Source organism: Anabrus simplex, chromosome 2, assembly GCF_040414725.1.
Source record: "Anabrus simplex isolate iqAnaSimp1 chromosome 2, ASM4041472v1, whole genome shotgun sequence".
Lineage (NCBI taxonomy): Eukaryota > Metazoa > Arthropoda > Insecta > Orthoptera > Tettigoniidae > Anabrus > Anabrus simplex.
In genome coordinates this window covers 536,386,399-536,410,415 of record NC_090266.1, presented here as the reverse complement: position 1 = coordinate 536,410,415, position 24,017 = coordinate 536,386,399, and the positions used below count along the sequence as shown (strand labels likewise).

General features: G+C 39.6%; 1 protein-coding gene across 2 annotated transcripts in view; it reads right to left on the bottom strand.

The window, feature by feature from the left end:
• Positions 1–24,017, bottom strand: part of Rab7 (RAS oncogene family member Rab7) — a 214,614-nt gene that overhangs the window by 130,275 nt on the left and 60,322 nt on the right. For both annotated transcript variants that reach the window (XM_067140910.2, XM_067140911.2), the window contains exon 2: positions 6,459–6,536. The gene's annotated coding sequence lies outside the window, so the exon portion shown is untranslated. The remainder of the gene's footprint in view (positions 1–6,458; positions 6,537–24,017) is intronic.

Genomic DNA, 24,017 nt, shown 5'->3' with positions numbered 1-24,017 from the left:
TAAGTTTTTGGGATATACTGTAGAAATTCTCATTTTAAAATTTCACCCCTTTTTAGTTCCCCTTATGTGGAGTTTCCAAAAACAAATCACCTATGTTTCTTTACATTTACATGAGATTCCAAATAACCACTTTTTACGTCTATAACATTTTACATTTCTCAGATATTCTGTACATATTGTCTTTCAAAAAATTCACCCCAATTTGTCACTCCTGTTTAACAGCCATTAATTGGATTTTCCAAAAACAAAAAGAAATACATGTTTCTTTATTTTTAAAGGAGATCTCATATACAAATTTTCAGTTCTGTAATATCTTCAGTTTCTGAGATATATGTATCCTCATTAAAGGCATTCAACCCAATATTCATCCTTTTGGGATTTACAGAAAACAAAAAAAATACGCGTTTCTTTATTTTTAAATACCAATTTTTACGTCTGTAAACTTTTAAAGTTTTAAGATAAGTAGTTTGAGAATTTCACAAGAAGGAATTATAATATTTACTTTGTTTAATTTACATTGAAAACATACTCTGAAATCACAAATGATAGTAGAAAGGACTTGAGTACAAAGTTAACTAGGAAAGTTTTGCAATGTGAGTGAATGCTCAAGTGTTTTTCAAAATAATTTCCACCACACTCAATACACATCTCCATACGTCGCAACCAGTCACTAAACCAACTCTGCCACTTTTCTTTGGTTACATTTTTACACTCTTGATCCCATGCTGCCAGAAGCTCCTCGCCGGATGAAAAATTCCGCCCTTTCAGCTTCATCTTCACGTCTGGGAAGAGTGCAAAGTCACATGGGGCAAGATCAGAACTGTATGGAGGGTGATCAAGCACAGTCAACCCTGATCTGGCAAGAAAATCCATGTTACATCAGCACGATGTGCTAGAGCATTGTCATGATGCAAGAGCTAAGTGTTGAGCTGTGACATTGGACGGAGCTGCGCAAGAGCCTGGATGACCCGAGGCAGACAAGTCTCACTGTACCACTTCGCAGTAACTGTCCTTTGTGTTTCTAGCACAACCCGAGTCAGGATGCCCCGTTTAGTGAAGAATAGTGCAATCATCCTGTTCTTCACTGACCTTGACTTTGGCACAGTTACAGGAGTACCCCCATCTTCAAACAGCCACAACTTGTTTCACTCGATGTGCCCTTTGTTCCTCTGGAAGTGAAAGGGGCACCCAAACGGATCAAACCTTTCTAACATGGAGATGGTCGTGTAGAACTGAATGAATAGCTGGTGCAGGGATGTGGAGGGTCTCTTCTACCTGCCGATATGTCAACCGTCTCTCTTGCTGCAACATTTTCCTCACAGCCTTAATGTTTTCCTCAGTCACTGATTCAGACAGTCACCCAGAACGAGGATCATCTTCAACCCCAAAATTTCCCCTCTGGCAATCTTTGTACCAGCGGAAAATTGTTGTCCGATGTGGACAGTCTTTCCCCAGCACAGGAGTCATTTCCTCCAGGCACTGGTTAACAGTTAATCCACGAGCAAAATTGTAGCACATAACTGCGCAATATTCACATTTAGACTACACTGACATTTTAACTTGCTTTCAATCCCACTGCTTGGTAACAACTGGTGTGAAGATCGCACCTTGCTGTCTTCTAGACCAATTTTCACCCTTTCATCCCTCACTATAACAGGGGTGTCCAGCCAACTGTTTTTGTGTATTGCAAAACTTTTCTAGTGCCCTTTGTATTTCATTAAAGTGGAATATTAACTTACTTTCAACACGCTTTATTGTTTTACATCAAGAAAAACATGACCGAGCTCGATAGCTGCAGTCGCTTGAGTGCGGCCAGTATCCAGTATTCAGGAGATAGTAGGTTCGAACCCCACTGTCAGAAGCCCTGAAGATGGTTTTCCGTGGTTTCCCATTTTCACACCAGGCAAATGCTGGGGCTGTACCTTAATTAAGGCCAAGGCTGCTTTCTTCGCAGTCCTAGCCCTTTTCTGTCCCATCGTCACCATAAGACATATCTGTCGGTGCGACGTAAAGCCAATAGCAAAAAAAAGAAAAATATGGACATAACTGGTTGAAAAGAACATTATTTATTTGGATTTTATACGATTAACATAATTTTCAATATTTTGTTACAGGAATTTGAATATAATCTCCAATAAATACCTTTGATCATTACAATTCAGCAACAGAATAGGGTAACTTTGCATAGATTGAATAATTGGAAGAAAGTTATGATATCTATTATTTTGCCTTGCGATCCTCCCTCTGTACCCTCTCCTAAGGACTAGGCACCCCTCATGCTCTTTGAAATCAATTTTTTCTGGTACAATATATAAAATAATTTGACCTGACTGATTCATCATTGCCGAGCCAAAACTACTGAACATAAAGAAAAGAAATTTTGAGGATACATTTTTATAACATTGAAGGTCAAAAGGAAGGATTTTTAGATATTCCATCGTTAAGGGGGGTGAAAATGGGGGTGAAATTTTAAAATCAGTATACCTATATCTCAAAAACTTAAGAATTTAAAGACGTCAAAATTGGTATTTGGAATCTCCTTTAAAAATAAAGGCATTTTTTTGTTTTCAAAGAATCCACTTAAGAGGGCTAAAAGAAGCGAAAATTGGGTGAATTTTTGAAATTAGTATGTCTCAAAAATTAACATGTTATAGATGTAAACACTGCTATTTGAAATCGTCTTTATAATGAAACACGTATTTTTTTCGGAAAATCCACTCAAGGGGTGCGAAGTGAAAATGACTGAAGAAGTAGTTAAATCTTTTAATGGGGGTACTTACATCTCAAAAACAGAAAAGTTACGTGAAAATTGGTATTTGGTACCACCTTTAAAAATAAAGCAACACCTTTTTATATTGTTTTTGAAAAATCCTTTTAAGGGGGTAAAAAGGACTGAAAATGGGTTGAATTCTTTTTATGAAGATACATAATATCTCAAAAACTTAAAATATTACAAACATGAAAATTGGTATTTGTAATCTCCTTTAAAAATAAACACGCATATTTTATTTTCGGAAAATCCACTTAAGAGGGATTGAAAGAAGTGAAAATGGGGTGATTTTTTATGAGTATATCTCAAAAACGTAACAAGTTACAGACGTAAACATTGGTATTTAGAATCTCCTTCAAAATAAACACTTTTGTTTTTGTTTACAGATAATCCACTTATAAGGGGGAGAAAAAGAGTGAAGGAGAAGTTGAATTCTGATACATATATCTTGAAAAATGATGTTACAGACTCCAATTTAGGGAATTTCAGATAATGTCTTAGTGCAGTACAGTACCAAGGAACAATTACCGTTATCAAATTATGAAATCTTCGCGAGCGAAGCCGCGGGTCGAGTAATAAATTAAAATTTGCCAGATTTGTCTCCAAAAGGCTCCTAAAACCTCTAGAAAAGTAACTAGCTGCTATCTTTGAAATTCTGTCACTAAATTACTTTTAAAAACTTCAAATCCAGCGACTAGACTGATGCGAATGAACACACAGCACGCAAGAAAGAGAGAGAGACAATGTTCGCGTCACGATATCCAGGTTTCAATCAAGACCAACTACAATACCTCAGACCTTAACCGACCTATCGAAACTGTCCATAATTGCGGCAGCTGGTGTGCTAGCATGTGTTTGTTTTGATTTCTGTAAATCGTGTTGTTACCAAATATTTACGGAAATTTGAATATTATTAATCATACATTATACTTATTTATATAGTCTTAAGATGGTTATAGATCCTCTTTCAGTAGATCTCATTCCGTGCCGTAAAAAGTTGTTTGTTCTCAAAGAGCTTATTATTCCAAGAATAGCAGTGGTGTTTAGGTTAATGTTGATTCTCGTGTTCTTCTCTGAAAGTGTTTTCTTTATTTTTAGTTTATGTTTGTCTCAGACAATGTTTTAAGAATGCTGTATCTATGGTTAACTTACAAATTTTTCTTTTAAGATTGAGAAATCTATTTAATTGACCTCTTGCCTGGTTGGCTATCACATTACAAACCATTATTCATGTTTCAGTGTCAGACACAAATTATTTTTTAAAAAACAATGTGTGACAATTTTAGACGAACGTTTCAATTTTTCAAAGTGATTTTAGCATTAATTCTGTTTTATTCAATATTTTTGTACTGTTAACATTTTGCATCCACAGTATTAACACTTGTAAATATTCTTCAATATGTTTTATGTAAATTATTACGACTCCTTAGACCGTGTGTGTTTTAAGATTGATTGAGGCTGATGATGCTCAATAAACAGTGGGTGAAACATGTACCCCGAAAATTTCTGGTAATTTCCATGTGTATTTAGCCGCACAATAGTGGAATAAATTGTATTGAATAGGTGGTATTAAAATTACTCCTTGTATCAACTTTGTGATTAGCTATTCTTCAATACGGAATAATGGTTTGTAGTGGTGTGAATATCGAATGTTAAAGTTTCAAATTTTTGTCCGCAAGGTTGTAAAATGACACCGTCCATCCGTAAAACACTGCAATTTCCGTAAATTTGGCAGGTATGGGAGTACATCAGATCAGCCCTGTGACCACTGCTCTTCATACTTGTTACAGATACCATCTCATGCACCTGCACGAGTGTTCCATGGACCCTACTGTGTGTCGACTTCCCACTTTCAGCTACAACCAAAGAGGAATTGCAGGGTTGTGTTCAAGGATGGAGCGAACGTCTAAGCCAATATGGCTTGTGTCTAAATGTTAAGACCGAGTATCTGAAAATTGACTTAAGCATATTCACTGTCACAATCCATGGCCAAGACCTGGTGAAAACCAACTGCTTCCAATATTTAGGATCCAGCCTGCAAAGTAACTGTGGCGTTGCTCAGGAAGTGCAGGCTAGAGTGAATGCAGCGTGATTTAGATGGACGGGAGTCACAGGAGTGCTGCGTGCGATAGGTACAGCCCTGCGCAGATATATAAAATAATACCCGCACCTGCACTTCCTTTATCCGCACCCGCATCCGTGAATGTTGTAAATATGTAAGTACAGTTTATTATACCAAAGGTACTGAAATGGATAAATCTTAACATAATACAATAGGCCTAACACCTGGCACCAGAGCCCCTACAGGCACAGATTTATGAGGGATTTTCTCTCTCGACAACTATCGATGTATTGACCTTTGCTCCTTCCATTAATTGCAGGCAGGAGCTAGTTAGGCTTAGGTCCGATTTATGCCCTTATGGTCTCAAGGCTCTTAATATATCACTGTTCTCCCTTATCAGTGTCAAAGGTCACCTAACCACAAGCAAAAACAAGAGTATATCTTAATAAAAATCAACAAACACCATTATTTAGAAATTATCAGCAAAATTATCCACACTACCATACAGTTTGTATCCGCCAAGACACTAACATCGCGGATATCCGCTTCCGTGCAGAGTTCTAGCAATAGGCATGTGCCGAGCCACCTTAAATCAAAGGTGTGCCGCACTGTAATTCGTCCAGTGGCGTATGGGGCCCGAGAGCTGACCAGTCACCAAGAGCACCGAGTGCCCTCTGCACACCGTGGAAGATGCGCACATTACTTTGGTCTCTTGGGAGTTTCACTCCTTGATCACATAACCAAAGACACTATCTGGCAGAGGATGCGAGTTGCTCCCATTCAAGAAAAAATGTGGTAAGGGCATCAGATGGTAAGGCCATATCCTGAGAGCGGCAAATGGTACAGCCGCTCGTGATGCAATTTCACTGTCATTAAGCGCACCCTCGTGGTAGGCCGAGACAACAATGGCAAGACACCCTAGCTGTAGACAAGAAGATTGTTCAGCTGACAGTGAACGTTGCATCTGATCACTTAAAATGGCGGGCAATGATCCGAAAAGCAGATTCTGCAACCTACAGGAAAAAGGTAAGTTGATGAAGCTACAGTACTAACAGAATTGAGGTTTGAGAAGCTCAAGCATTAATCTTAATTGTAATATGGTATAATGGTGTGCAATGTGATCAATACTGTACAGGTTTCTAGTATAATGGGTTTATTCTCTTCCATATACTCTATCGAAGTAGTAGTGCATCTACTATTTTTATGTGAGTATTGCACACTGCATAAATGTAGTACTGTATTTAGAGCAATTTAAAAGAGTATATGTTACATTCATAGCATTATGCATTCATAATTGTTTTTTACTCTAATGATATTTTCTCGTAACATCATTTGAGCAGACACACCTCTTTAATGAGCATTTCTTTCAGTCCTGATGGTGTTCATTATACATTAATTTCACAGTATGAATGATAATGAATAAATCTTGTAATTTACCAGCAAGTAACACGATCTAGGAATTACACACCATAGAATACACTTTAAAAATAAAGATAAAACTCTGGCCTAAGATTAAACCACAGTTGTGAACAAGATTGTCACACACCTACATTAGCATACTCTTCAGTATAAGAACAAATATTTCTTCCAAAGCTGAAAAATCTTTCTAAAAAGAGATATACTTACCTCTCCAATTGTTAGCCCAGTAACTTAAATTTTCCACACCTCTTCCTTAGACTCTCCGTGCAACTTGTTCTTTGCACTCTGAAAAACATAGAATTAGTCCCTCAATTAGAACAACCTTAACAATGTTGGCAGTAACTGGAACATACAAATAAACCATTTGGAAACGGTATCCGTCCACATGATAACATGTAAGTAGAGTGGTCATTATGTTCTGTATTTGAGCCAGAAAAGCCTGTCTCATATAGACCCAACACATGAAAGCAAATCTGGTATTTATGGACCAGTAAAAATCAAATATTTTTTTTAAATTTCCTTATTCTGTTAATTTAAATTGCATGCATAAAAATCATTTTGAGGACAAATACAAATAACAAAATACCACATTATTTGCCATGTGTTATAATACACAGCCTTCATTCTACACATTCTTGACATGATTCATTCCATGTTAGTGGCTGTACAATGCAAAAGAAATATAACCAGCATGCGACAATAAAAAGACTATTAAAAACGATAAATTTGAATATTCAATTTTTTAAATTTACTTTACACTACACTGACAACAGGTGTTATGGTGATGATGGGATAAGGAGGAGTTTGGAGAAGGAAGCAACCGTGGCCTTAAAGTACAGCCCCAGTATTTGCCTGGTGTGAAAATGGTAAACCACAGAAAACCATCTTCAGGACTGCCACAGTGGAATTCAAAACCATTATCTCCCGAATGCAAGCCGACAGCTACGTACCCCAAATCATGCTGCCACTCACTGGGTTTGAATATTCGTACTGTAACAATAGATTTTACTCATTTTGCTGAACCCAACTGTAGTGGCTGTTCAGACAGACACAGCAGTGCTTAAATCAAAATGCATTTTTTTTTGCTAGCGGCTTTACGTCGCACCGACACAGATAGGTCTTATGGCGACGATGGGATAGGAAAGGCCTAGGAGTTGGAAGGAAGCGGCCGTGGCCTTAATTAAGGTACAGCCCCAGCATTTGCCTGGTGTGAAAATGGGAAACCACGGAAAACCATCTTCAAGGCTGCCGATAGTGGGATTCGAACCTACTATCTCCCGGATGCAAGCTCACAGCCGCATTTAATTGTCATTTAATTGTAGGAGGAAGCCATCCTTCAGAATAGTTTGATTTTTAACCTCTTCACTGGGCACGACTTATTTATTCGAACACTACAGGTTACACGTTAATGGGCATGACAAATATACGCGTACTCCATATTTTATCGGGAATATCTCCTGGGTATGACGAGCTACTTTGCCGTTTTGTGTATCGTCGTCTTAATTGACGTTTTTCCTGCAGGATGGCAGCAAATTCCACATTTCATGCTTCTTGAAGCTTATTAGTTTTTATTTTAGAACTGTGCGGTGCTACTTGCCCATAGTAGGCCAAATATGGCAGCATCTAATTCAAAGTGTAAAATGAAAAACAAGATGAACATAATGACGAATCGCATGAAGATGAAGTGATTGACTGTTACCGTCCAGGCTTCTCCAACCATACCAATTTATTGCAGAGTCCTATTACATGATATCACTCGATATCAAGATTATCCGTCATCGGAAATTATTCATTAACACATATTAATTTAACTTCAATAAATTGTAAATATGGCTTTTGGAATCATATTGTATATATTTGAACATCATTTATTATTTAAATTATAAGATAGGAATTAATTATGTACTGTAAATATGGTCAATGTGTTGAGTCTGAGTTTGTGTCATTTCATCTCATAGTGTGTACACGGAAAAGTTATTCTTGAAGCGGGGAAGTTATAATGAGTTATTAGGTTTAACTCATGAGTACTGTACTATACAGCGACCCATGTGCAAGGCTAGCAAGCTAGGAGACTACATCATCGCCACACCTACTGGTTATTTGTGAAGAATGAAGAGAGGGACAATATGAGATCTACAAATCAGATGCTTCGTTGTATAGAGACTGGGTACGGAGCTGTTACTGTGAGTGGGGAGAGCTCGCGTATATTATCTTGCATGGAGCAATCCTCAACACACAACTACAATTTATTTTCGGGACAGTGAGTTGTCGCTTTAAGACACAGTACGTAGCTGCTGCGATGTTGTTGGATCAGGGTGAGATGAAACAAGCATACGGCTTGTGATATATTCTATAATTATTCTGGACAAAGAACCACGTTAGTTCAAGTCCACAGAAGTTGGTACAAGTATGTATTGTATCAGTAGAATAGCTAAGTTGGATTGAGATTTCTAATAACATGGAAAAATTCATAACTCAGAATTTTCTCCTCATACGATCAACGGTGATCAATTTTCACAAGCAAAGGGCCAATGTCTAATTTAAAGACTAGGCAATTAGGGAGTGCTAGTCCAGATAGCCCAAACCATATCGCAGAAGGAAGGAAGGATGTCCATGGAGCCAGTCTGCAACGAGAAAAGGGGAACGAGTAACCACAGAATACAGATGACCTCAACGGAAACTACAATTGGTGAGCCACAATTAGTGATGGGCAGTCTGAGACGAGGTCTCGAGATTTCTCGAGACTAGCGCAGGCATTATTTCTCGCGAGACATTTCGAGAAATCTCGAGAGCGTTGTTCCCACAATGTGCCGCGAGCAGCGTGTCGTAGGCCTGCAGGTAGTCGGAGCTGAATGTTGTTTGTTCCGAATATGCGAATAGCCAACCACGGGTCTTCTCATTTTCGTAAATACGTGTCAACAAGCGACTAGGGCGTTCATTTATACCGAGGTCTATTTTGACGCAGTATAACATAATTATAAAGGGGACGCATTCGGGCATTGTATGCACTGGTAGGTACACGAATGAGTGCTTTAAGTACAGAACCTGATGGCTACTGTAGGTGCACGTAACTGGATACTACAGGCGTGCATTATTCGAACTCGAGACGAGGCAAGATGCGCCTTGCTGTATATGCAACCACCATTACGCATGAGTGGAATGTGCAATCTAAATTGCTATAGAGTATTCGCGTCATAATTACGCAGGTACCGTACTCGCATGACTGTGCAATTGTACGCGACAACTTGAAGACGATGTCCGAAACGCAACGTAAGTCGTGGATGTCTTATTTTTAAGAGATGTCACATAGCACAGCCCACTGTGTTGCTTATTCAAAAGAAGTACAATACATCGGCAGAAATACAGTGGCCACAGAAAGTATTCGTACACCTATGAAATGTGATGGAACATTATTACGGCTTCCGAGCTGAAGTCAGATTTATAAGCGGCATAACGATAGACCTCAAACATACATGCTGAACATACAGATAATTTAAAAATGTAACATGATCGGCTCGATACTGTATACAAACTGCAGATCGTGCCGCCAAGAAAATATTCGTACAGTGCGGATGTACTGTCTTTGTGATTGGTAAAATAAGTTGTCGCACAGGTTTAGGCCACTGTGCCTGCAGAAGGGGTTATCTCTTCAGTCATCACTGTGCTGTCGTTGCCGCAAGGTTATTTAGTATGGGGCGAAAGACGATGGAACTTCTATTGAGTCAACGAGAGAATCTATTGTTACTGTATAAACAAGGTAAAAGTTATCGGTAAGTTGGAAAACCGCTCGGCATTAGCTTTACAACGGTGACTTCAATAGTTAATAAATACAAGCACAGCGGACAAACAGGAAACAAACCCAGATCTGGTCGTCCAAAAGTGCTGACATCACGGGAGCGACGCAATATTGCGCTTTCGGCACGAAAGAAACCGTTCCGAAGTGCTGCACCCATCGCTACAGAACTCGCTTCAAGGTCCAACAAAACGGTGAGTGTGCAAACTATAAGGAATGTATTGCACAGTACGAACCCGTGCATTAGATGTCCATTAAACAAGCCACTTATAAGTGAAAGAAATAGGCAGGAACGCTTCCAGTTCGCGAAAGAATATAATAAAAAGGCAATGGACTTTTGGAACACCATTACTTTTTCTGACGAAGCGAAGTTTATACAGTTTGGAACTGGTAGGAGCAGCAAGGTATGGCGGAAGACAAACACCGAACTTTAACCTGAAAACATAATCCCCACGGTAAAACACGGAGGAGCGAATGTGTTGGTTTAGGGCTGCATGGCTGCGAGTAGAGTGGTAAACCTGGCATTTACTGATGATATTATGGATGCCAGGATGTACATAGATGTGTTGTGCTATAATTTAAGCATCAGTCATACAAGCTCCATCTGGAAGGAGTCTTCCCCTTACAACAGGACAATGATCCTAAACATTGTGCCATGATAACGCGTGAATCGTACAATACATGCCACTCCAACGCAGAGTTCAGATCTCAATCTCATAGAGAACCTGAGGGATCATATGGGCAAAGAAGTGCAAAAATTCCATCCAACTAGTAAAGAACATCTTAAAGAGATACTCTCAGATGCATGGTCCAACATATCTGAAGAGTACACCAAACGTTAGTTAACTCAGTGCCAAGACGTCTGGAGCAGTTCATCAAAGCTAAAGGCATGCATACAAAGTATTAAGACTGTGTATGAACAAAGACTTCGGCAGTGTTTGAATTATCTAGCAGTGTACGAACAGTTTGTTGTGTTAAAAGATGAGTTTATTTGTTTATTACGTTGAGCGCTGTGTATCTCATACCAGTTGTACAGCAAGGTGTCTTTCCTGTATACATTCGTCTCACTGGATGTGTTTATATTAGTTCATGGAGTTCAATATACGAGGTATACGTTGAAATGTTTGTGTACGAATACTTTCTGTGGGTAGTGTACTTCTGGGATGATCCGCCACTTACAAACGCATAATATCAATGAAGAGGAATCGTCACCGAACACCTCCGGCCCGGTCTGAATCACAAGAAACTACCCTGCCGACAACGATTGTGAGGCATCCAGGTAGGATTACATCCTAATAACAATTATTAACAAATTATACGGGTTATTCAGCTAAGAAGTCCACATGACATAACTCGTGAACAGTTTTTTTTTTTTTTTTTTTTGCTAGCGTTTTACGTCGCACCGACACAGATAGGTCTTACGGCGACGATGGGACAGGAAAGGCCTAGGAGTGGGAAGGAAGCGGCCGTGGCCTTGATTAAGGTACAGCCCCAGCATTTGCCTGGTGTGAAAATGGGAAACCACGGAAAACCATTTTCAGGGCTGCCGACAGTGGGGTTCGAACCTACTATCTCCCGAATACTGGATACTGGCCGCACTTAAGCGACTGCAGCTATCGAGCTCGGTCGTGAACAGGTTAAGATACTGGCATTCTGTATTCACTTTCGTTAATGGTAAGGGGCTTCTAGTTCAACATACAGTACAGTGCTTTCATAGGATTTTGACAAAATTTATCGTCACACACGTTTCCATGTGAGAACTGCTGATGATAACTATCAAGCTTACACTCGTAGTTACTGGGACGTCGCACAGCTCGCAGCACACGAGAATCTGTCTCGAGAGCGTTGCCCCATCACCCCTGTTACACGTTCCATTCATGTGTAATGGGGGTTGCGTATGTAGCAAAGCACGTCTTCCCCGTCTCAGGTCCGAATAATGCACGCCTTTAGTATCCAAGTACGTGTACATCCTATCTACAGTTATTCACAAATTATGCAGGGTTATTCAGTTAAGATGAAAAAACCTGCAACCTGTTTTCCAGTCATTGACCGGGTCAGGGTTGGTATGAATGAAGCAGATATAGGCTATTAGTACGATGGGGTCGCCACTCCCAAAGTGATTTATTAATAACTGATAGATGCTATGAAATGAGAATGGAGAGTGTTGCTGGAATGAAATGATAGGGAAAACCGGAGTACCCGGAGAAAAACCTGTGCCGCCTCCGCTTTGTCCAGCACAAATCTCACATGGAGTGACCGGGATTTGAACCACGGTATCCAGCGGTGAGAGGCCGACGCGCTGCCGTCTGAGCCACGGAGGCTCTTTAGTGAAGATGTCCACCCCAAATAAGTCGTGAACAGTTTAAGATACTGACATTCTGTTTCCACTTTAGTTAATGGTATTAAGGGGTTCATAGTGGGACATGCAGTACTTTTCCAGGCTTTTGACAAAATGTATTGGCTCACACGTTTTAATAAGAGAACGTTATTTCACGCAATAACTGCCAATTATATAATATGAAGTATACAGCCGTAGTTACTGGTACGTCGCACAGCTTGCGCTACAGGAGGATCGGTCTCTGGATTCTCGCGAGTCTCGAGCGAGAGCGTTGCCCATCACTAGCCACAATAAGACAATGCAAGCAACAGTGAATTACAGTAACGTTAAATTCTTAATTCCCTCCAAGCTAAAAGGTACTTTTCCGACTCATTTGTTTTGTTTAATAAATTCATTTGACCAGATACTGCGTTAATTTTCTTTCTCAAAGCGATACTTACTAGTTAATTATTTAAAATCCTACCCCTGTGATTTAAATATAAATCTCTATGCTAGTAACATTACACAGATAAATGGGAAACCATGGAGTGGTAATCGATTCTATTTGCGTGGCAATTTGCGAGCAAGCCACATATAGTTTATATTTATATTCATATGTCCCCAGCTATAAACTTTCGTCTCCTCAAGTGTGAAGCTTAGGAGAGCGAACAGTTACATGACATGTTTCAACTTTTCCTGCCGCGTGGTGTTTCAAGTCAGAAATGTAAAACTGTTCATAATATCATTAGCATGATCTGTAATTCAAAAACATTCCTTGCTTCTATTTGTTTTAATTTTAGGCGCTAATATTAGAACGTAACACTCAAATTCCAACCAGGTAAATTACATCGCAGTTAATATACAAAAATGGTTTTAAAACTGTCTAACATTAAAATTCCTTTATTTTACTTTTTGCATCACAGATTAGAGATATTACTAACATTTCTGCCTATCCTCCCATGTTACAACAATCTGCTGGAAAGATACACAGGGCAGGTTACACCAAACATACCTAGTTAAGAGGCTCATAATACTTTATTGAAAATGTTATCTCCACATCATTAAGTCATAAAAGCAGAGTCCTTTCAAATATTGGTTTTCTAAAAGCACTGAAAATAAACTTTACAGCCCCAGCATTTGCCTGCCGTGAAAATGGGAAACCACAGAAAACCCTCTTCAGGGCTGCCGACAGTGGGGATCGAACCCTTCAAACCCACTATCTCCCGGATGCAAGCTCTCAGCTGCGCACCTCTAACTCCATGGCCAAATCGCGGGGTCCAACAAAGGTAGTCGAGACTGTATACTAAAATACATTTTATATAACAGCTATAGCAAATTGTATTCAAATATTTGGATTTAGATGGTGATTTCAGATTTGGCAGCATTTCTTCAGCACAGTCACTACAATCTCATCTCTAAACCTTGATATGGCACCTTGAGCTCCCAGTAAGAGACCACAGACCTAGACTGCCTGCAAGTGATATATATCTTTGAAGAAATTTCCTGGGGGTTCATGAATACTCTTCATGTACCTGTACACCAGGTTTATTTCCCAACAAATCCTGCTGTCGAATCCACAATTACACCTCTCTTTATGTTAGGAGTACGCTATCACACCAATCCTTCCAAATTTACTGTCCAGCCCTTTTTACCCAGGGCGTCCGCTATCTTTGTCCTTACAATGTGGTGACGGGAATTCCGAATGACCATTCCGCAGTCACACAGTCCCAAGATATGAGCCAGGATTTCAGTCTCCAGGCAGTAATGTTTGCACCAGGTACTGTCAAAGGATGACCAGAACGGCTTGAAATGCACCCACTCCGAAATAGATAAACCTGCTCTTGTTACCCTCTGCCACCACGCAGTACATTGCTACCCACTTACCTCTTTCAGACTGATTTCCAAGTTTCAAACTCGCAGTTATGCAATCCTTCCTGGAATTTGATAACAGATTAATGTAATTTCTGATGTTGGAGAAAAGTTAACGTGATCACCCTAACTGCATTTACATGTGCATTATCAGCTCACTAATGCTATACAGACATTATGGTGCTGGAGAATGGCTTCCCATGCAGCTCGAATTAAATTTAGCCTTTCCTCCCTATACAACACACTGCGGAGGATGTCAACTGGTAAGAAAAGCACCTCGAACAGAACTTCAGATAATCTTGTCTATGTCCTCCAAAAGAGCCAATGGTAACTATGTGCAATGGTGCCATCTATAATGGGTATATTACCAGCCATATATGCTTGTTGACGATATAGTTTCTGGACTGGACATACCACTGGTGTTGTCATGTTTTCAAGATCTTCTCTAAGTGGCGATATAATTCTTTCTGGGTCAAAACCCATTTAGTATTTAAACATTACTATCAAATATTTAATGGTATCTTCAGTTCCCTTTGCCTTCATATAAGGCTGAAGATTTCCAATAGATGACCTTGAGTTATATTAATGACGACTTCGCCATGACCAGGTCAAGACCAATTTGATGAAGTTGAGACATGGCCATCATGATTAACTCTGGTGCAGCACCCATCGAATTTCCAATAATTACTATATCATCTGCAAGGGCAACTACTGATGATTCGTCAAGGTCAGGTGAAATTTCAAAACCAAACGAGCTACTGACTGGCAAAAAAAGAAGTTTACTCCCATTTATTTAAATGTTGGATTTATTTACTTGAAACCATTTTTTTTTACTGATTACACATCACATTGCACTGACTGGCCTGTGCACATTATCATCATAATTCAGTGTTTAGTTCTTTTTAAAATACTGTACTTCATATTTTTCAAAATTTGTCATTTCACTTAAAAAGAAAAAGAACACTGGCTTATCTTTATTCACTACCTTGCAACTCTATTAGAACAACCTCAACATTGTTGCTAGCAAAATAAACATACAAATACTCTAAACCATTGGGCAACTGTATCATCTGTGCACAACTATCTGTCTCTTGCTGTAGCTGACCAATTGCCTCAGTCCAGCATTTCAATTTTCCACCCCTGGCAACAATGACATTTCAACTTCGATTCAGAGATGGTTTCCACCTTCCAATACATTTATTTTCATATATCATAGAACTAATACAAAATACATTATAGAGAACACATGCCACTTTGAGAGATATTGCAAGACACTGATTACCAGCACGATTAGCAGGATGGCCTTGAAACTTAGTGTAGTAGTAATAATACCCATCAGCTGATGTAGTGTAAAATTTTGTTCTTGGATTTGAATTTAAAAGATGATTTGTGAAAATTTAATTTATCCAGTGACACATGTTTTTGGATTTACAATTATACAAGCACTGAACCATGTTTGGTAAGGTTTGTGCCGTTTTTGGCTACATTAACTTTGAATTTGTTCAGTTTTCGAAATCTTTCTTCCACTTACCGAGACAAAACAGTGGGGTCTTTCTTAATAGTGAATTCATTATCTGCAAAAAATGCTCCATCTTCTTAATTTATTCAGTTTTATCTGTGGTTATTCTACAGTAATACCGCCTTTATTTGCCTTGGTGAACATTAAGTTGTTGATTTTTTTGTTTTAGATTGTTAAATTATTTGTTAGCTACTGAGTTGATGTTATTACTGTTCTATTGTTTGTGAATATTAAGAAATTTGTGTTAATATATTCAAATGAAGAATAGCTCCTGCTAAACAGGGCTTTCAAAATAAAAGAAGTCTTAAATACCTGTGAGTTTAAAAACAAGAAAGGCTTTTGTAAAATCTTTTCTGGAGTGTACTACCGGTTGTGAGAGCTGGACTATTGGAAAAAAGGTGAGATTCATTGGAAGTAACAAATGTGCATTTGGAGGAAAATGACAAGAACATGCTGGACTGAAAAAGAGACGAATCGGAATGTTCTGAAGGAAATCAATGAACAATGGAGACTGCTAAACAATATGGAAAGAAGAAAGATAAAACTTGTGGGTCATATCCTGAGACGTAATGACTTCCTAGTAAACGTCTTTGAAGGAAAAATACTAGGAAAGAAAGGAAGAGGAAGACCAAGGAAGACAAACTTCAACGATGTGAGAAACTTTATGGCATGTAAAAACTACAAGTGAAAAGAACAGCAGGATTGATTGATGTTTGTTGTTTACAGGGGCCTAACATCAAGGTCATCGGTCCCTAATGGTACGAAATGAGACAAAATGAAGTGACAACTTAAAAGTTCAAAATCCTCCACTGACCAGAATTCAAAGAGTGAGGACGAAGAATGAATGGATGGATATGAATTTAAAACGATCAGTGGATCTGACCCACAGTGCCTCACATGCACAGAAGCTGGCACAAAACAATAGTATTACTGACCAAGGGACTGCTTCTATAGCACGATGCTGAATCGATTATGATTAGTCGAATCGGGTCCAAAATCCAGGTCATTGGTCCCTCATAATGGTATTTATCGCTATGAAAGTAGAACCATGCTATGTGTAATGTTGCGGTACTAATCAAAAGTAGCAGAGACTCGCGGTATTCCACACATTATGGTAACATTCACATGCGCACATGTAACACAGACCTATGGTGTTTCACACATTGAGGCGCTATTTACAAGCGACACAAACCTATAAAGGCAACGCAAACCTATGGCGTTCCTCACGTAAGTGGACTAACCACAGGGACTCATACCATCCTGTGGAATTCTTCACATAGTGGGAACTGAGCATAGGTAAGGCAGAACCATTGTGTCGTTCATATACGGGTATGAATCACAGGTACTCTAGGACCCACCACCTGATTCACACGCTGTCGCTACTAATCACAAACCTATTGAGTACCTAACATAGTGGCAGTAAGCGCAAGTAAATGCGACCCATGGTGTTCCCTGCGTGATGGTACTAATTACAAGTAGTCTCATGGTTCTAATTTGATCATCCTTTGGTCGCCCCTTTTAGCCGCCTCTTACGACAGGCAGGGGATACCCTGGGTGAATTCATCTGTGTTCCACACCCACAGGGGGGAGGATTGAGAGGAGAATGGTTGCAGCGACAAGTGCATGATATTCTTCTTGTTCACCTTCTAATACCACTTTTCCCACATCTGTAGGGTCTCAGGTGGGAGCTGTGTAGCACTGACCTGCTTAAAAATAAACTCAATTTCATTCTGCAACAACATTTCTGTATTCCCATTTCTTCAGTGTGTGAATTATGAAAAAAGTGTCAGGTTCCAAATGGTCTTTAATTAAAAAGTGGTTACAGGAGTTTCCCCCATTTCACATCCGATGGTAATAGCCTATTATATTCTGTGACGTTGGTAGCAAAGGGGCGAGTGAAACTTGTTTCAAATTTCCCGCTAACAAGTTATCAATTTAGCAAAGGAACCATAATATTTTAATTGATGCCTATTAAACTACCTAAAATTGAAGCTGCCTAGAAATATTTTAGAAAGCTAAAAGAACATTTTAGCACCTAAAAATCAAAGGTCTAGTAATCACTACTGCATGCTTCTGTGATGGCTGGAAGTGTAGTATGTTGTCTGAACATGAAGAGAAAAGTGTCGGAACAAACACCCATTGCCTGAGCCAGAAGAATTAAACAGGATTAATATCCCCGATCTGGCCGGGAATCGAATCCGGTACCTTCTGAACAAAAGGACTCGACGCACACCATTCAAAGATTTGGACAAAACAAAAACATTGAATTTCATTACTTCTATTAGTACCAGTACAACTCAAGCAAGCAACCAGAGTGGATGTGTAGTAAGGCGAGTGCGGTGTAACATGATTGGCAATGAGCAATATTGAGTGGCGGTCGGGAGCTGGCAGCGCAGGCAGAAGACGACGACAGGGCATACGGCGAATATGAGAGAGCTGGGGAGGATCAGCGACGTAATTATAGGGGGCATGGATATGAATCCAGATCCTGACATGAGCTGGGAGGACTGGGAGAGAATCAGGGGACTGATAGGAGATGCTGTAAAAACATAATGGAGATGCACTGGTAAAGGAAGTGAGAAAGGAACAAGCTAAGGGATTTGAAGATATGAAGGAATGGTTCAAGAAACAATAGGAAGTAACGGGGAAAAAAATAGAGGAAAATGAGAGAGCAACGGGAGTGCTAATAAAGCAGGTAAAAAAATCTGGAAAAGGAAGTGGCATCTCTAAAGAAGGAACTCGATCTCGTCAACCAAGAAAGGATGAAGAAATGTATACATACCATCTATGGATTGTAGGAAGAGTGGAATGAAGATAAAGTGAAGCTGATATATAAAGTGGTGGATCTCGCCCAAAACAAGATGAAACAATTTCAGTGAAGTTGACATGGATGATGTCGAAAGAGTAGGAAAAGTGAAAGGTAGGAGACCAGTGAAAGTGAAGTTGATGTCAACCATAATGGCGGATATAGTGTAAAAAAACGCAAGGAACTTACAAGGTGAAAGGATATGGATAAGCCAAGACTTGGGAAGAGAAGGGATTGAGAATATGAAAATATTAAGAAAATATCTAGGCAGAGCCAAGGCCTCAAAGCATTTATTAAGGATCAAAGGCTGGTGGTAACAAATGGTGTCTGGTGGCGTTCGGTCTGTAACAAAACTAAAAGGCATGGAGGAAGAGCTAAAACAGGAAGAGGATTGATCAAAGAGGCCAAGAGATAGACGGGAGTGCGCCCAAGACGGAGGAGGAAACGTGGGAACGACGGGTGAAGCACCGAGTCAAGAAAACAGTTCAGTGCAAGATAGTGAGAGTGAATCAGATGTGCAGGTGCAGGAAGTGTTCCTAAATGAAAAGAGGATACAGTGATTGCCGACCTGGGGGGAGGGGGGAAGAGAGACCTTATGACCAAGGGGAGAGGTAGGAGCCTGAAAGACCTGTGGGGGAAAAGAAATAAAGGCTTAGAAGATAAAGAGAGGATGGATGACAAAGAATAATGTAAAGGAGGTAGAAGCTGAGAACAAGAGGGTGACGAGAAGTAGGAATAAAGATGGTGGTTTGGAAGGTAGGGGAAAAAGTTATAACTAGGCTGGAAGATAGGCTTTGTTAACATAGAAAGTGTAAAGTGAAAAATGTAATAGGAAGTTTTGATATTGTAGCACTTTTAGAAACATGGCTAGAAGTAGGCAGGGAGATAACTGGGGGGGGGGGGGGGGGGAATTCTCGGTGAGGCACAAGTCAAGGAAAAGATTAAGTAAAGGGGGCCGCCCACCTGGAGGAATAGCGCTGCTAGTCAAAGAAGAGCTGAATGAATGTATCGAGTATATTGAGAGTAACACTGAAGGGGTTATGTGGATAAGATTTAACATGGGGAGAGAGGCAGGGAGAGAGAAACGTGTGTTTGGCTTCTGCCTACTGTCAAACCAAGGAATCTGCACATGCAAATGATAAGTTCTGTGAGGAATTATTATTCGAAACTAGTATCATTAGAGGAAAGTATGAGGAGGATGGAATATTGTTACTTGGAGACTGGAATGCCAGAATAGGCGAGCTAAATCCGTGGTATAGTAAAAATGGAGAGTTGATAGTAGGTCCAGGAAGAAGTAGTAATGATAAGGTAATTAGTAACTACAGCAGAAAACTTTTAGAACTATGCAAAGTTGGGAATTTTTTCATTCTAAATGGCTATTGGGAGGGGGACAGGGAAGGCAAAATGACCTATATTACTGAACACGGTGGGAGTTTTATTGACTTAGTAATGAGTTCAGAGGACTTGCTAGATATCAAAAGCATAGGGGTAGAGGACTGGACCGAGTCGCATCACGCTTTGGTATGGGTTAGATTGGTGAGGACAGACGAAAGCAATGACGTAGACAGAAAAAGTACAATAGAATGGGGTGGTGGTAATATTAAATATATATGGACAGAGAACTCCAAACGAGAGCTAGACATACTTATGGATAAAGAGATACAATTAATTAGAATTGGCTGGGAAAGGGCGCTGGAGGAAAATAATATAGACAGAGCATTGGAGTTATTAGAATACCCTGTAAGGAGAGTGGCACGGACAGTCGAGCTCAGCAAAGAACAAAAGTAGAATGTGACGGTTGGTATGACAGGGAATGTGAGATATGCAGAAAAGCAGCGTTAAGAGCATTAAAAGAGTATAGAGCAAAAGGAGGGAGCAAAGAACGTGAAACATTTTGCAGGCTGAGGAAAGAGTATCAAAGTAAAATTGCGGAGAGGAAGAAGCAGTGGTTGAAGGACCAATCAGAGCTAATAAACAGGGAATACAGAATGAATCAAACTGAAAAAATGTGGGAGAGAATAAATATGACTAATAAAGGAGGGAAGGGACTGAAGAAAATGAATATCAACTAAGTACAGTGGGTGACTTATTTTAGTCAGTTATTAGGGGAAGGGATGATAACTAAAGAAAACAGGCCATGTGGTCTAATGTGGAAGTAAGTATACACGAACTAGATAGGGACTTCACGACAGAAGAAGTACAGGTGGTTATCGGGAAACTGAAGACGAAATCAGCAGAGGGGGAGGAATGGTATTAGTAATGTATGCTGGAAACAAATTAGTAAATACAGCCAGATGGTAGAAGGAATTGTAAAGCTATTCAAGAGGATTTTCAACGGGGCAAAGGTTCCGAAGGAATGGGAATATGGGATAATATGCCCAATATATAAAAAGAAAGGAAACAAATTTACGTAATTACCGAGGTATAACTCAGATTCATTGAGCAACATATACACAGGAGTCCTAGCTAACAGACTAAGGGAGTGGGCTGAAAATAATGGTACAACCTCCAAATATCAGGGAGGATTCAGGAAGGGGAGGCAAACAATAGATAATACTATGATTGTGAAATTGATGGCAGAGAAACACACAGTGCAGGGAAAATGCAGCATATTTTTGGCAGCGGTCGATTTTGAGAAAGCGTTCGACACCGTGAGTAGAAGAGCGTTAATAGAAAAATTAGGGAGGCTGGGAGTCTCTAGGAAAATGATACATGCGGTAGAGGCGCTTTATCAGAGTATATAGTAGCGTCAAACTAGAGGGCAATGTAATAATCAAACCGATATAATGCAAGGCTGCAAATTATCGCCTATATTATTTGTACTAATTATAAATGATATACTGGACGGGCACGGAGGGGCTAGTTGGGCTGTACCGGCGGTGGGCAATATCAAGATCCCAGGCCTGGTTTTTGCTGATATTTTGTTAATGATGCTGACTAAGTGGGGATTGCAGAAAAGTTTGGATAAATTAGCAGAGTATGCGAATAAGTGTTCGCTGAAAATTAATTATAACAAATCGAAGGTGATGATTATAAGTAAGAGGGTAAAAAATGTAAGGGAATGGTGGGTCCAGGGGGCAAGAATAGAGGAAGCAGATAGATTAGAATACTCAGGAGTGACACTAAATAGAAAAGGAGGATGGGATGACCACATCAAGAGGTGTAAATTGAGGGAGGTGGCAGCCCGTGCAGCAATAAAAATCCTAGTCGCCAAGTACCCAGGGGTAAGTTATAAAATGAGGCTAGTGTTAAAAACTCTGGTCCTTAGCAGAGCTTTATATGCGGTTGAATTATGGAGATTAGAAAAGAAAAAGGGTCAGCCTAAACCAAATAATATATAAATTCAGTAAGGCAGTTATGAGAATATCGCAATGTACAGCTAATGTGGTGGCATTAATCTTATGCAGAGAATTATTCGGTTACACTGTGTTAAAAGGGTATTAAATAATTGGTCTAGATTAAGACGGAAGGAACTGGAAGGAATGTATGATGAGGGTTGGCTACCAAAATATAACCTATTGAGCAGTACTGCCGTCTATTTACGGCAGTGTTGCGCGTGGCCTGCGGGAGTACTGCCGTCTATTTATGTCCTCGTAGTTTGCACCTGAATAGTAGCGCCGTCTATTCATGTTTCATGTTGAATGTTTGAAATTGTTTTCTGACATCGTACTGGCGGGTTTCTAGAACAAGTTTGGGGATGTTTGACATGTTCAGCGAATTTTATTCCATGTTTTGTTACATCTCACATGTTCTGTGATGAAGTTCTGTCCCAGCGTCTGTAGTCACGTAACCTAACTTCTTACGAGATTTTGCTACGAATTACGACAACACCCGGGAACTGTTTTTCTATTGTTTCCTGTGAGTGCATTGTACGTCTATTCCTTGACAATACACACCATTTTTCTTTTCCCTCATCTCTGGTCTCCGTAGAAACAAACACACTCTGATTGTAAATAAATATCGTCGCCATAAGACCTATCTGTGTCGGTGTGACGTAAAGCAACTAGCAAAAAAAAAAAAAAAAAAAAAAAAAAAGAAAAAAAAGAAAAAAAATGTAAATAAATACACGTGCTAATGGCGGGATCAAGTCGAGGATGCGGGCTTGCTCCGCAAGATATAAGTAATATCTTGACTAACGAGGAGTCTGATGATGAAATTGATATTTATGCTGACGATAGTGATTATATTGTGTCTGATGAGAGTGAAATTGGTAATTCCTCGGAAGACAACACGGAAACTGAGGACGAAGTGCAACCCGCTGTCGCAAAGAAGGCTAAGCTGTCAGCTGTTCAAGCCGAAGAAAGAAAGTGGAGTTGTGTAGGTAGGTTTCTTCCTACGCTTTTTGCTCATTTTGATACTTCAAATTCAGGTGTTAGCTTCGTGTGAATGATAATGACAATGAGTCAAGACTTGAAGTGTCGATTGTCAAAGAATTTGTTGATCGCAATATTATGAACTTGATAGTGTCAGAAATGAACAAGTACTACTTATTTGTTACGGAAAATACAGACGTAAAGGAAAAGTCGAAGTTACATAAGTGGCAAGGCATAACCGTGGAGAATCTTTGTTTTCCTGGCAACTGTTTTGTTGATGGGTCATGTGAAGAAAAACAGGATGAAAGACTATTGGTCAACAAATAAATTGATCGAAACTCCGATGTTCGGTAAAGTGATCTCTCTCGACAATTTTTCCCCTCATTCTAAGACTGCTTCACTTTTCAGACAATCTACAACACCCAGGTGACAGACTTTACAAAATTAGGCCTATAATAAACTATTTCCGAGATAAATTCCGATCTATATTCTATCCTTTGCAAAATATCTGTATTGATGAGAGCCTTGTTACTTGGAAAGGTCGCCTAAAATGGAAACAATACATTCCATCAAAGCGACACAGGTTTGGTATAAAGGTGTTCACACTTTGCGACTGTGAAACTGGGTTTATCTTTTGATTTTATTGTTTGTACTGGGAAAGATATGGAAGTTGAACACGATGAAAAACTCAGTGTCTGGGTCAGTTGTCAAAACTCTAACAGCACCTTACATTGGCAAAGGTCACAACCTGTACGTCGACAACTGGTACACAAGCCCAGATCTTTTTGAATACTTATACAAGGAAAATACTGGAGCTTGTGGCTGTCAGAAAAAACAGGAAAGGGATGCCAGACTTCCCGAAGAAAATTCAAAGGGGAGAATGTATTTCATGGCACACCAATGATATGCTGGCGCAAAGATGGCATGACAAAAGGGATGTTACCATGCTAACCAGCATACACGAGAACGTGATGGTAGAAACAGGTAAAACAGATCACGCCACAGGGCAGAATAAAAAGAAACCCTTGAGTGTACTGGATTATGAGAACATGGGTCCAATTGACAAAGCTTCACTGCAAATTTCAGGAAAACACTGAAATGGTATGTTAAGTTGTTTTTTTACCTGATAGACATTTCAGTGCTGAAATC